General features: G+C 43.7%; 1 long non-coding RNA gene across 1 annotated transcript in view; it reads right to left on the reverse strand.

Annotated features, from left to right (window-relative positions):
* The window catches only part of LOC142597150 (uncharacterized), a 49185-nt gene extending 36285 nt beyond the window's left edge, over positions 1-12900 (reverse strand). Inside the window, exon 1 of the long non-coding RNA XR_012831978.1 lies at positions 12706-12900. This is a non-coding gene — a long non-coding RNA (uncharacterized LOC142597150). The remainder of the gene's footprint in view (positions 1-12705) is intronic.
* Between the last annotated feature and the right edge of the window lie 763 nt (positions 12901-13663).

A 13663-nucleotide genomic window follows, 5' to 3' on the forward strand; every position in this document is an offset into this window, starting at 1 on the left:
CCTTTCTAACCTTCAGCATATCTAACCATCATAGCAGGGAGTCAACAGCAATGACCTGTCTTCCAGAGTTACCTTTTTCAAATGGGGACTCCTAAATGTGTGCTTGTTCATAACAGACACAAATAGGTGTCCTGTTCTAACTACAGGGATGCTGAGAGCTCCTGAAAAAATGTTTCGTTTACCTGTTTAATAACATGGGGTTTGTTTGCCTTTTTTTTTTTTTAACCTTTCTTTCTGTCTTGTGAAACTTTCAGTACAGTCTCTTCACCTGTTTAGTCAAACATACTCTTCCTAAATAATAATCAGATCCTGCAGACAAACCCAGTGTGATTATAGCTGATAGACTGGGCGTTGCCTAGGTGAAATCTGCTGACAGAGACTATTTCGCAACAGTACAGATCATTTTGTGTCAAATAGGGTCACTTTAATTAGAGTTACTCACAAACCTAAATGAAAAGACTTTCTGTTTGAGTATCCTAGCATCGTCAGTCTCCTTTAACCTCTTCTACTTCAATAGTACGGGACTGTTTAATAGCTTTGACACTAACTGGAGTTTACATAATTTCTCTAAAAGTGCTTTTTTCTGCAGTAGCTGCTTATCTTCTTCTGTATAGGGATACAATATACCTTACCTTGTAGTAAGATTTCTGAAAGGCCTTTGTTTATATTTTTACCTAGGAATGGAGACCTGTCTTACCTATCCGTATAATTTTTTACTAATAGAAACTGGGCTTTCCTGTCTGCTTGAGAAATATTCCTGTACCTTGTAAAACACATAGCAGGGAAAATGAGAGTATTCTGCATGGGTTATGAATCTCTTACTGAAATAATAGGAAACTCTCACAATCTTTTGCTGTTTTAATTATGATGTTAACTGTGCCCACTTAAGGACTACTGCCAAACTCTAGAAACAATGCCCTCCTCCTTTAGAGGAAGCTTGAACTACTTTATCTGCAGTTTTCTACTTCATTCTTTAGATAAAGTTTACATTGATTCCTTGAGCTTTAGCTCTTAGCGAGTAATTTTCTTAGAATGGGGCTGATTTCTGTGGATTGGCAAATTTTCTTCTCTTCATTTCCACTCCCTACCATTCTTTTAGATTCTGCTTGCAGAAAGACCAGCAGGGTTTTAAGAGCACAATATGCATGACTGCATCTTTTCCTCTAATGCATCTTCCCTAACAGTGGGAAAGAATGGCTCTCTCAGAATGTGCTCATCTAAGCTTCCAGTTCCCCAGGATCTTGGAAGGACTTCTGTGCAATAGCAGCTTCAGCATCTGCCACAGATAGCAGGCAAACTGGTGGTTGATTGGCAGAGCTAAGAAGAAATAGATTTCCAGCACAGGGGCAATGGACAACTCTTCAGAGACTTTAATTACAGCACCCCTCTAACACTTCTTCAAAACAGCAATAAATGTTTTAAACTCACACATGAAAAGGATGGACAGGGATCAACTTTTCACCTTCTCTATCAACAAAAAAATTAGGGTGCATCAGATGAAGCTGGCAGTAGGCAGGTTCGAAGCAAATAATACAATAAATTATATTGGTTTGTATGTTCATGGGTAATACACTCATGACATTCTTTGCCTAAAGACAGTATGGATGGAAGAATTTCACATGGGTGTAAGGAAAGACTGCACAAGACCTTGGAAGAGAGATCTAGTAAAGGTCACTGAGTAGACAAACTGCATCAGGCTCAGGAAACCCTGTGAGCTAAAACAAAGTTGGATGCTGGAACCCATGGGCATTATCAAATGTGCTTGTACTGGTCCTTCTGTTCTTTGAGAGAGTACTTGGGTAAGAATTGGCTTATGTCCACTGTTGGAGATAGGTAAATGGGCCAAGCGTATGCCTGGCCTGAACGGGTCTGACCTCTCTTGTATTCTTAAAATAAGGTTTATTTATGAATCTTGGCCTACTTGCAGTCTTTGCAAAAATGAAACAAATAATTTCAGGACCTTCCCCTCTTTAAATTCAACCAACTAGAGCCAACCTTAGTCATTCTTGTTCCTTTTACTGCACTGTCAGCTTTGCTAACTACATAGTCTGTGGTATTTCAAAGATTTTATGACATGTTAATGAAATGCCTCTACCTTGCCTCTCTCCCCTCACTTAATCATGCCCTTACCTAAACCAAACTTTATTCATCTTTATCACTTTAGAAACTTGTTGCTACCATTGTAATTTCGAGTAATGACTTTTCTTGTTTCCTATGCTGGCCTTCAGATTCTCTCTACTACAGAGAGGAAATCTTTGAGCCTGCCAAAGAAGAGAGCAAGAAAATTAATAGAAAATCCATGGGATAGTGTTGTTTCCATCACAGTAATTTGGGAGCAGGAGTTTCATTCTGATCCTTGTTAAGTGAATAAATCAAATCCATAGATCTGTAATGCCACATCTGTAAGTCATGTTCCAAAATGCAGAAAGCCAGGTTCACAACCTTTGGACGTTTTCAGGAATAACTTTCCTTCTCTTCCTTTCAACCTGGGGAGTTGTCCTGGTAGTAGGTTTATCCTCCTAAGTCACTTAGCAAGGACAAGGAAATTCAATGGGAAGTCTCTATATTTAGCCGAGATTAAGGTGGTTGATGCTTATGTTCAGTTCCCTGGTTAGCTTAAAGCCCTTCCAATTTTCAGTAGATAAGCATAGGTGAACACAGCTAGAGCCGGAGGAGGAGGGGAATAGGAAGGGATGGAAGAACAGGGGAGGATCTAGAGCCCTTCATAGCATCCTTTCACCCTCTGCCTCCTGCTGCTGGTAAATCTGCACCTGAACAGCCAGTGCTTTAAAAAAAAAAAAAAAAAGCCTCTCCTGTTTGGCTTTTTACTTTTAACACCTCAGGTGTTGAGCAAATGAAGGCAAACCTCTGTGCCAGGGCTCTGTCTCTTTAACTTTGTATGTACACCAGCAGGCACAGTAGGAACCCGTTCTGTTTTGAACATACTATAGCATAAATGGCTGATAAATCAGAAAGGAAGGAATCCACATTTTCTATTACTTGTTTGGCCTCCTGGAATGATTAATATATGTTTAATGAGTTCTGTATGCATGCTTTATCTAAATTAAATGTTTCTTTTTAACAAGACCACTTAAAATTAAGTGTGCAAGTAGGGCAGCTGGTATTAAATTTACTATAGTGTTTTAAAATAACACAATAAAAATGCTATGCAACACGGTTTTTGGTGCCACAGTTTTAGAGAAAGTCAAACCACCGAAGGGGTGGAAGTCACTGGCAGAGCAGTTGGAACTATAACCTACAGAATGCTGAACCTGCTTCTGATAGGTTTTTTTATTCCTCTTTTAATGTACTCATCTACTTTATATTAATGCCTAGTATGTTCAAAATTGAAAAATCCACTGGGAGATGAAAAAGCAGGCAATTTCATTTTTTCTCATCAGGTCCATGAATGAAAACTGTATGAGGATGAGATGTACTAGTTCTAAAGTCTTGAAGGTCATGCTGACCAGAAACAATCACTTAAGTTCACCAACTAGCAGTGATTAGTCCTTGTTGAATAAATCGGTTTTCAGTGCAGTATGTTCTGATAATCGTTTTTTCTTACATGTTATGTACATCTATGGTTATTTAATATAACTGATAAAAAAAATGAAGTGCTCTCTTGCTACATTTTAATTGAATTCCATTTTCCATCTACACACAGTTTACAAATTATAATTGGAAGACTGAATCATGTGGTAAAGAAAAGTCATTAAATTTTCTATCATAAAATGTAAAAACTAAGAATCAGAGGTTAGTTTTATAGATGATTAAATAAAAATTGTACAGGCATGAAATAACAATCTGGATAGCAAAAAGAATCCTATTTTGTAAAGGAAGTATATTTAGTTGAATAAGGGCCTTTAAAATGGGGGTGGGGGGAAAAGCAAATGTAAAACTGGACCAGAATAGACTGCATGAGACAAGGTCTTTCTCTTTTCTGTTTTAAAAGATAGCTAGAATTGATAATTGTAAGTCAAGAGACACAAACCAATCCGCCCAGTCTGCTGATAACATGTACTTGTAGTTCTGGGTCCTAAACAAACACAATATGGGCCTTGCAAGTGCTTTAGAAAGCCCTGGTTAATAATCAGTTGTCCAGGAGTCCCCTCTGACCTGCGCGGCCCTCCTTCGTCTTGGAACAAAACCCCAGCAGCTGTTGCTTACATGAGCCATCGCCGTGCGTAACTGCACCCCTTGCCACTGCCTCTGCCTCCCTCGGCTTTCTCGCTGCGTGCAGCGAGAGAAACCTGCGTCTGCAACTTGCGTTCAGATCAAGCTAAAGAAAGTTGGGCAGCTGAGTTACTGAGACCTGCCTCGGAATAAGGTAGAAGGAGATGACCTAGGTTAGATGACCCTGACTATCAAGAGTGTTGCCTTGACAAATAGTAATTGCTTGACAATTGCTCTAGGCTTGGAAAACATATGTTATCATGTTCATGCTGTATCCACTGATAGAGGTTGTTTTCATTACACATACTGGATATTTCTAACTCCACTGAACCTACTGATGTGTGAAAACATAGATAAGTTCAAACTAGAAGTCTCAAGCTTGAAAGTGTGAAACTTGATTTGTTCGAGTTATTCCTTTCAGCTAACGGATGTCTGTCTTTAACTCAAGAATCAGTCTATGTCCAGCATCTACAGTGGTCTTTGAAATGCCTTTTTTTTTTTTTGAATGGTGTCTTTGTTAGGGCTGGAGAAGTTTCAATGAAATAATATCTCAGTTTTGTGCTTGGTGAATGCTATTGTATTAATTATCTCCTTGTATAGATTTCAGCATTAAGGCTGTTGAACACATTAAAGAGTAGTCCACACTAACAGCTCGGTATTTAAGGCATATGCAGAAGTTCAGCATTGATTACATATTTTATACACTGTAAGAACTTAAATTTTTTTGGTCTGTACTGTAACAGAGCTTCCTTTTGAACTACTGTCTACAGTTACTGTTTCCTCCCCTTTCGGCAAAAGTTTTAGTAATAATATAAACATGAGCCTCTTTCAGTTGAAAAATATTTCATTTTATTTGAAATAAAGTACTCCTTTTTCTGAAAAGCTGCCGAGTCTCTCCCTGAAATAATCTTGTCATTTTATATTTTTCCTTATACCTTAACACGTGTCCGCTTAAGTATCGAGAAACTTCTCAGTGCAAAAAAGGCTGTAGAGGCACATAAAAGATCATAGGAAATTTTTTTGGAGGGTATAGATTGCTAAAATTAAAAAAAGGGGTGGCAGCATGCAATATATAGCACTCATACAGGCTCAAGTGGTTAGAGAGGTGTATGCTTACTGTATTAAAGAAAAGGCAGCAGGAGTCTGTCAGGGGTCAGTACATGGTCACTCATGGCCTCAGGGGCATAGAGGTAGAATCCTTGTGACATGATTTGCAAGAGAATGTGTGGGCTCTGATTCATTCATTTGCACAGCATCAGAAAGTAAATAAGATACTGCTTGCTTATTTGATGAAGACTTCAGTCATCCAACTGAGCATCTTCCATTAAACTTCTTTTCTTATCTTTCTCTCCATTTTCATGTCCCTCTTGCATATTTCCAGCAGGCTCTCCTCTAGAATGATGAATCTTATGCATGAGAAAAGGACAGTTTTGCGACTACTTGTAAACTTGTTGTCGTATGACACAACCTGTCATTATTTTAATTCTTGCTTTCAAATGAAATGTCTGCTAGTCTGTATGTCAAAATCGTGTATTATAAACAACTACAATAGTAATACCTAGATCTAATATACAGCTTTTTATCTATAGATCTCAACCTTTTTTAAGCCTGGAATGAGATTTTGTTCCTTTTAAAACTCACAGAGCTCAGGTAGAAGTGGCTGAGCCAAGACTGAACAGCACTTACACCTTCTCACTGTTGGGCCGCTTGACAGGTTATCTATCACCTGTCATGATGATACACCTAGCATGATGATACAGCTCTTCTTGCCCCTGAGTGCCCCTGACTCACAGCCCAGCCCCTATGCAGTGCTAGGTGCAGGCTCTCCCACTGGACCCAAAACTTCCCCTGTTCCAACAGGAGGAGGCTGATGTCTTCCTTCCACAGTTCCTACAGAAGGATCCTTCCCTGGGTGAGATAATGAGGCTTTTAGTGCCCTTTCCCAGTCAGGTCTTCATATCTAATGTGAAGAGTGTGAAAGACTGGTGAGGATTTCAATCACACTAATTTTCGCTTCTTTTATTGGAGATACAGTACAGCATGAGAACTCCTTTAAGGGAGATCTTCCTAGCTGGATTAGCCTTTTGACATTCAGTAGGCACTGCTACCTAGACGCCTTGCCTCTGGAACTAGGACTTTTATATTTTGAAAAGACAAATACACAGGTAAACAAAACGTTGCTAAACACTTATTTCAGATTTTAGGTTATTTTAGATCTTAGGTTATTTTTATAACCCTAGTATATGTAGCCTTGGGACATCCTGTAAGCATTATTTTGTCTCTTAGATTTAGTGAGAGGTAGGACAGTTTTAATTGTCCCTGTCTTAGAATCGAAAAGCCATTGGTGACATTCTGAGTCAGGGACAGGATTATGGCCCTTGTTTGAACTCCCATTCCAAACCTTGGCCAAAACACCATCCATCTTCCACCTTCATATAGATTTAACATCAGCAGTATGATTTAACTTGAAATGTCTGTAGGAACAGTAACTAGCAATCTGCACTCAGATGGTGGGATGAAAGAGAGAGCAATTATATTCTTTAATGTGTTAATCAATCCAGTTTATTTAGGCGTGTTCAGGAAATGATGCTAAGTCGCTTAATTTCTTTTTTCATTTATTTACAGGTCTACTTTACCTGTAGTGCTGACCTATTGGGATAGTTTGTTTTTTATGACTTGCGTCAGGTGTGAAGCTTTCAAAACCCTGTGTCAAAGGTAAGTTAGTTCACTAATATTCTTACTTGTATGCGTCCCTGAAAACATCGTTCGTTTACAGGGGAAGTTTTCATCACTTAATTGAGGGCTCGGCTCTGTTGATAAGTCACAGCCCTGAGTAAAGGATGTGGTGAAGCAGTATGCGCTCCTGCAGGGAGCTCTGAGAGAGATTTTCTCCCAGTGCTCTCCAATACACTGAGGAAGTGTGCGTACTGCACCAGCTTTTAAAATAGTGCAACCTGATCCTTTCTTTACAGCTCAAAGGGTGGGGGTGGGGAGCGAAGGTGAAAGAATAGTAGCCCAGATCCTCCTTCCCATTTTGGGTCTGGTTTGCTCTGTTGAGTGAAGAGAGCATTAATTGTTCATGACCATGATGAGAAGGGACCCTTTGCTCTCAGTTCTTCACAGTTCTTGTGACACAGGCCGGGTTTAATCTAGTCCGTGTTAGGAGAAACTAAGTACACTTACAGTGTTATAGTGAGCTTCCCCCTCGTTTTCATTTTCCCTCGCTGGTATGTAAATCATTGCTTGTAAGGGATAAAAATCTGTAGGAGTTACGAAACTGAAGCGATTGCGCTAATGTGGAGCTCCTTCTAGTTAGTCTGCAGTGTTTATCGCACTGTTTAGTGTTGTAAAACTAAAATTAAACAAACTCCAAATCAAGAGAGACTATCTAATCTTTCTCTAACCAACTAATAAAAGTAAAATTGAGGAACTAAAGTAAATTACTAAACAAATCTGTACAAACAAGGACAGACAATATGCAAGTCAGGAAATCGGTCTGTTGGAGTTTCACTTGTGGGTAGGGATTTAGAAGTTATCCAGATATAGTAGTTCATAGATTTAACTTGGAACAACTACCAAAATTAATATTTAGTCAGTAGTTGTGACAGCCAATCAGTACACTGTCATACAGTGGAATCTTTGTGAAATTTATTATTTTATAAGAAAGGATGTTCATGCACATACCACATTCAGCCAGAAACAAGGATACTAAGCGTCCTGAAAAAGTAGAGTGGTTTCAATATTCTGTTTTGCCAGCTAGTGTTGCCTAGTTTTCGTCATATTTATTTTTTACTTCTTTGTGCAGTCTAAAGGGCATATTTCTCATCTAATGAACTACTACTGATTTCCTAATTTCCATTCATCTTTTACAGAAGATTTATTAGTAGCTGTAATCCATGCTGAGAGCACTTTTTTAGTCTGTGCTAGGTGTATCCTGTGTACACATTATGTGTGCCCAGTATGTAGCATTCAGAACGTTAACCGTACATGTAGAAAATATTCACGACAACTACTACAGTACTTAAAAATATTCTGAAAAAATATATTACTTTTTATGAAGCATTAATGCCAAACTTGAAAACTGTTTTATTAGACACCTATCAGTATAGCTAGAGGATAAGACCCAGAACCCAGAAGTAGGTTCAAGAGAAGGAACTGGCGAAAGCAATACTTCTCATTTCCAGATACTAGAAATGAAACCTGCATAAAGATTTCTCCAAGAATGCTATCAGTCTTCAGTTAAAAGGGTCATGCCATCACTGGCTAGCTGCTGGAAGGAAGAGAGAGTTTTCTTTTCTTTCCCACTTTCCATAAAACACCACTTACTATAAAAGGATAGCTGGAGCTATGCTGCTTTCTTCCTGCACCTCTGGCTCCATTTTTTAAAACTTTTTTTCTCCCCCTGTATCTTACCCATTGTTAGTAACTATTGCACTTTCCTGCCGTTAATACTTTTGTCATATGGCTGCAACAATATAAAATGGACATTTCAGATAACTTGAGAGCTGGGTACAGGCTTCTAAAAAGCAGTGACTGGACTTGCAGTCTTGTTAGTTATGCATGGCTGCTGCTTGTTAAAGTGCTACTGTGCAAAAGCTGAAACACTGGAACTGCCTGCCTGCAGAACCAGGAAGACTATGCTGTCTGTATCAGTCAAATTTCCAAATGTAAGTTAGTAACACCCTTTAGAACGAAAAGCTAGAAATGTGTTTAGAGTTTTAAAGGGAAACTGTAGAAATAGGCCTTTATGGTCACCAGAGAAAATGGCTTGTTATCATTAGGAATTACGAGGCTACATTTTTTAAAAGAACTGGGGCGAGGGGAAGTACAAAATTATATTTAAAAAGTATCAGGCACCAAATGGTACAGTCAAAATGGTCACAGATGCAACACTACAGCAGAAGTTGACTGATAAACTTTTTCAAAAGTAAAAAGGGAAAGGAATGGTCATTCAGATAATCATATGCTAAATTACTCACTTAGGTAATTCAGGTAATCAAAAGAAAAGCAGGCCTAGATAAATTAATAATAAACAAGGTATATTTTTATAAAACCAAAGAAGTATTATCTTGATCTTGCAGACCTAAAAAGCCTTTGAACTGTAACATAAAATTAAGCAAAAACTACATACTGTATATATTAAAATACAGGTTTCAACCTCCCAGTGAGTTAATAAAGTTTCACTTTGCTTTGTACTCTAGTAACGCAACTCCAGTCTGCAATGCTTTTTTTGATAGTTAAACCGTCAGGGGCTATTAATGTGAGGAGATATGTATGTTTGTATGTGTGCATATATATATATATATATATGTATCTCCTTCCTTAATGGATTAATTTAAGACATATGTAATGGAGAGAAAGTATGCTCCTATTTTATTTGCTGAACACTAATACCTTTACATGTGGGATATTGAGTTAACCTTTGTTTATCATCTCTGGGAGTGTGACAGATCTGCAGAATGACTAATACCGATCCCAAGGCCAGAATTTGAGAGCAAAGGGGGTTTAAGGTACACAGAAACTTAGCTCACGGTGATGGGAGTTGGCTCCAGTTTCAGTGCCTCAGTCTTTAAGCCACGTGCCTACCCAAACCGCTTTTCCAATCCACCCAATACATCTACCCACCTTTTGTTTTCAGAAAACGGACAGTGTTGGGGTTTGCTTTATACCGTTGCCACTTTGATTTCTTTCTGTGACAAGCTCCAGAGCCGCAGAAGCAGCCTGCCTGGGAGCAGCCGCGCTGGAGCTCCAAGTGCAGCAGAACTAGGGAGCCCTCCAGGAGCCAGCGACAGCTCTCGGTCACTGGCCAACCCGTTGCTCGTAGAAGTTAGCATGCTTAAGTTGACATTGATCCCTCAAGGGACTAGCTACCAGCTAAACAAAACTGGAGCACAGGGCTAGCCAAGCACAGATTCACTGTGACCCTGTGTCAGGACCTGTGATCCTGCTGTAAAAGCCAGCTATGTTACCTCCTTGCCCTCTGAGACTCCCAGGGAATCCCCAAGTAAACGAGAGGGGGAGTTATTTACATCTCCTTCGTGTCTCCGTCCCAATCTTTTTGGGGGGTTTCTTTTTTCTAAAAACAAGTGATGATGGAATACCTTAAAAGGGCATATTTGTTTCCTTACGAAGGCTTATTACAACAAAGCAAGAATAATTGGCCCCATTAATTATAGATAATGGAAAATGTGTTACTATCTACGCATTTAAAGAAGTGAGCGTGCAAGAAAGGAGTGAGCCTACTGTCATTGACGGTGTCACAACTGTTGCATACAGCCTGGAAAGGCAGATGCATTTGCATTTTATGGGTGGGTCAGAATATTTAGAAGCCTGGAGCCCTATAAAGTCTATTAAATATACTGAGGGTAGAAATGCTCATTTGCTTGTGCAGAGGAAATAGAGCAAAGATACACCGCAGCAGAGAAAGCTAGCAGGACAAAGGAGATACTATTGACTCATTCCAGACTGCCGACTTAGCAGCTCAACTTTGTTTCCTTTTAACTTTTGTAACAGTAGGAGCTCAAAGCTGCTCAGTCTATTTTCTGCACAAATAGAAACACCCAGACTTCAAAAAGTAATGCACTTTGAAGAAACCCAAACCATTAACACATTAAAAACTGTGTGTGCTACTAAACAGGGCTTCACGGTTACTTGAGTTTTGCAGTGAGTAAAATGCTGGTGTTTTAGTAATGATTTTACACCGCTGCATTCTGGCAAACAATTCTTGACAAGTATCAGTCTGTAAAACACTTTTTGTTGGTTTTAGCGTGATACGGATTTATTGACTTTGCAGTGGGTAAGTACTACTTCAATATTTTCACAGACTGAGTAAAAACCCCCCCCTCTGCCACTTTTTTTCCCCTCCCTGTAGAGCATTGCAACAAGTTGCTAACCGTATAACATTACACTGGGTAACACTGGGGAGAGCGTAAGACGCGTGACATTTAGACCTTGCCCTCGGTGCTTAAATCTATTTCCCGTTTAAAAAAAAAAAAAAAAAAAAAAAAACCAAACACACACAAAAAAAAAAAACAGCCAGCTTTTTGTTGTCCACTCTGGACAATGACGTGTACAAGGCCACGACTATGACAGCTTCTACGCTCACGTTTTCCCTGCGCCAAAGCCGAGCAGGGCACCGGCCCCTCGCATCCCAGCTTGCTCCCAAGGGGATGCAGCAGGACTCGAGACCGCGGTTTAATTCCACGGGCGTCCCCCGCTTGCAAATACACCTCGCTTTCTCTCCCGAGAAATCGCTCCCCGAGCGGTGTAGCGTGCGCTTGAAACGTCATAGGACGTCATAATCGGCATCGTGTAAACCACCCTAATACTAGAGCGTGGAAGTTGGAACTTTTTGCAAGTATTCAGGCTCGGGGCTCGGCTTTCCTCCTCCCCCCCACCCCCCACCCCACCCGCGGAACCGCTCACGGCCGCGGTCCCCGTGGGGTGGGGGGGGGGGGGTGGGGGGTGGGGGAAGGCGGGCGGGGCGGCCGCGTTCTGCCTCGGCGTCGGGGGGCCGCGCCCCCCCCCCGTTGGCGCGGCGGGCTGTCACTCAGGCGACGTCACAATACGCCTGTGTGAGCGCTGTAAACACTCGGGCGGGCGTGTGTGTGTGTGAGGGACGCGGGGACGCGCCTCGCACCCCCCCCCCCCCCCGCCGGGGGGGGGGGGGGGGTGCGAGGCGCGTCCCCGCGTCTTTCCCTGCGCGCATGGTAGCGGCACGAAAGGTAGCATCACTGGAGCAGGGGATGATGTAATTCTCCCTCCGGCCAGTAACTGCCTGCGCCTGCACCGATCCGACTGGCAACGGGGTGCGGGGAGGGGGGGGGGGTGCGGGTTGTGTGTTTGTTTTACGCGTGATCGTATCAGCATCTCCTGACCGCGCACCCCCCCGGCACCTTTAAACCCCGCGCATCTCCCCCCCCCCCCCCCCCCCCCGCCTCCCACCGGGGCGCGGAGGAGGGAAGGGAAAAGGGGGGGAGAGGAGGTGGCGGGGGGGGGGGGGGTAGCCCCGCGTCGTGTGTGCAGGGTAAACACGCCGGTGAGCGCCGCGCCGAGCGGTAAACAAGTCTAAGGTGCCCTCCGCCGCACGGCAACTTGCTGCGGGCGGGGTGTCCGTGTGTCCGTCCTTCCCCGCCCCCCCCCCCCCCCCCCACCCGCGCCCACACACACACACTTCCCCCTAACAAAAGCCCGTTTAATATCAGCGTCAGCTTTTGTTCGGCGGGCAGCGGCAAGCGGCCCCTTTTCCCGATCACCTCATTTCACCGGTGTGTGCCCCCCCCCCCCGCCGCCTCCTTCCCTCCCTCCCTCCTGAAATCCGCCGGTCCCCTCACGCCCCGTCTTTCGTGTGCGCATCCACGCTCGCTCCGTGGCGCTGCCCCCCCACCCCCGCACTAAGCGCCTCCAAATCCACTCCCCCCCCCTCGTCCCCGGAGCGCCTGGCCCCTCCTGGGGCTGCAGGCAGGTGGGCGAGCAGGCAGCCCCCCCCCCCCCACCCCCCCGTAGCAAAGGCAGGAGCTAAATGGCACTTACTGTCAGAAGAGGAGGGGGGGGGAAAGCCCTTCTCTCGGTGCAAAAGCAAAATAGCCACTCGCAGGACGTTGCCAGCATAGGAGACAGCGAGGGAAAAAAAAAAGAAATAGAAATAATCTTCCAGTAGCGTGTGTGTGTGTGGGAGGAGGGAGGATTCGCCTTTTAACCGGAGAAAAATAAAATGAAAAAATAACCGTGTCGTCCCCCCCCACCTCAACCCCCCCCCCCGGTTGCCTTTTTTGTGCAGTTTCAGCAAAGCTGCGAGGAAGTTGGTCCTTTTGTTCCACTATTTATAGATTGCGTCAACATTGCGAAAAGGAGAAGGCGGAGCGGTGGCACTTACTCCTCGCCGGGGGTGTGTGTGTGTGGGTGTGGGGGGGTGGTGGTGGTGGGGGAGAGATATTGGGGTGGAGGAGCGGGGACACGGACGCACACGCACACACACAACCCGGCGTGCACAAGCGACCTCGGCGCTCTCCCCACCCGCCGCCCCGAACACGGGGGGGGGAAGCGGGCGGCGGGGAGAACCGGGGCTGCTTCCCCGCCCGGCTGCCGCCGCACAGCACCGCCCCGCGGGCGGCGAGGCGAGGAACGCCGAACCGAGCGGCGGGGCCCCGGGGGCCCCGCCGCTCGGTTCGGCGCTCCTCGCCTCGCCGGTACCCTCCATCTCCATCCCCCGCTACAGCCTCCATCTCCCGGTAAAACCTGTTGCGACCCTTGGGTTAAAAGCTCCGAGGGGCAGGTGCACGCAACCGTGCAGCCCCGTTTTTCTTTCCGCGGTGGCCGAAGGGTTAATTTTGGGGAGCAGAGTGGAAAAACATGGTGGTTTTTTTTTTTTAAAAAAAAAAAAAAAAAAAAAAACTCGGGGGTCGTGAAAGTTAGAAGTCTCCTCCACCACCCGAGACGGAATGGGGGGGGGGGGGGGGACGGACGACGGCGACACACGACACACGCACAC

The sequence above is a fragment of the Pelecanus crispus genome, chromosome 1 (genome assembly GCF_030463565.1).
Source record: "Pelecanus crispus isolate bPelCri1 chromosome 1, bPelCri1.pri, whole genome shotgun sequence".
In the NCBI taxonomy this organism is placed as follows: domain Eukaryota; kingdom Metazoa; phylum Chordata; class Aves; order Pelecaniformes; family Pelecanidae; genus Pelecanus; species Pelecanus crispus.